Below are 1,497 nucleotides of genomic sequence, written 5' to 3' on the forward strand. Positions count from 1 at the left end.
TCGTGCTGCTTTAGCCAAGGCATTCCTAGCACAATGGGGTAGTGGGCTAGCTGTGTGACGAAGAACAGCGCGTTTTTCTGGATGTGGTCCTTGATTCTCAATTGTCCTCGGACATAATGGGTGCACTTCCCACTTTCGGCGGTCCTTCCGTCGAATACTTCGATGTCGAATGGGTTTCGCAGCGGATACATTTGTAGTTGGCGTTCTTCGGCCCATCCTTGGTCGAGGAAGCATTTTCCTTCCGCACCGCAATCGGTGAGGGCATAGGTTGGGAGGTTTTGGCCCCCCACTGTCAGTTCGGCAGGCAGGATCATCAGGTCGGATCGTTGGTTATATTCCTCTTCAACGGGGAACCCGTGAACGGCGGCGGCAGAGATGCGGATCGCCGGCGGTCTATGCGCGGCCTTGGCGGCCTGGGGGCGACTTATCCCAGGCGGGCTCCGTTTTTCGAACTTCGGCTGCTGGAGCGGCTGGCGTCCGAGCCGCGGCGGGGGTTTTTAGGGAGTTTGGTTTGTATTTGGCGCGGGGATCTGGACCTGGACCTGGATCGTTCGATTCCGGCCTGGTGCAGCCGCGTGCGGCGGGTATCCGGTTCCGGGCATTTGGCAACGAAATGTTCTTGGGATCCACAACGGTAACATAGCATGTTTTCCTTGCGGTTGTGGCGGCGTTGGCTGCTCAGGTCCATAGGGTCGTTAAGCGGGAGCTCCGCGTTTGGCTTGGGGGCGGCCCGCGGTATGTCGGGTTGGGTTCGGGGAGCCGCGCGCGCGGGGGGCGCTGCGGCCCGAGGGGTACGTGTCTGTCTATTTTTATACTGCTGGTGCTGGCGGTAGCGGTTATCCAAGCTTTGCAGGTGTCGGGTGAATTCGTGGTATTGGCGAGATGGGGCGGGGTTGTGGAGGAGCATGTCCTGGAGCTCTTCCGATATTCCCTGGAATAAAAGAGGGGGGAGGGCATCCTCCGGCATTTCTCCTTCCAAAGACAGGCGTTGGAACTCCGACAGATATTCGGCGAAATCTACGTTCCGCTGCTTCAGGGCATATAGTTTGTTTTGTGCGTTTTGGACGTGGTCGGGGTCCCCGAATGCCTCCTCTAGGTATTGGAGGAGATCCGTATAATCTCCGAATTGGGGTGTGCCTCCGACCATTTTGGGCAGGATCAGGTTGTACGCTTTACCGGACAGTCGACCGGCTACATAAATCAGGCGTGATTCGGGGTTGGGGAAGCGGTCTTTGTTTGAGGTCATCTTCCCCCGGATTTGGGTGGCGAAGCGGCGGAGGTCGGAGCGGGCGCCCGTAAATTTATCGGGGTCTGGAAGTCGTTCAGAAAGGCGGGCGGAGGCGGGATGTTCGGAAGCAGGCGGCGGAGTCGTTCCCATAGGAGTAACCATAAGGGGTTCAACAGGCGTGTTGGTAGTTGGGGCGGGGGTGGTTATGTGTACCGTGGGTAGCGTTACGGTCCGAACTTCCTTCAGTTCGGACCGTGTTTTCTCTAATT

The sequence above is a fragment of the Pyricularia oryzae genome, chromosome 1 (assembly GCF_000002495.2).
Source record: "Pyricularia oryzae 70-15 chromosome 1, whole genome shotgun sequence".
Taxonomy (NCBI): domain Eukaryota; kingdom Fungi; phylum Ascomycota; class Sordariomycetes; order Magnaporthales; family Pyriculariaceae; genus Pyricularia; species Pyricularia oryzae.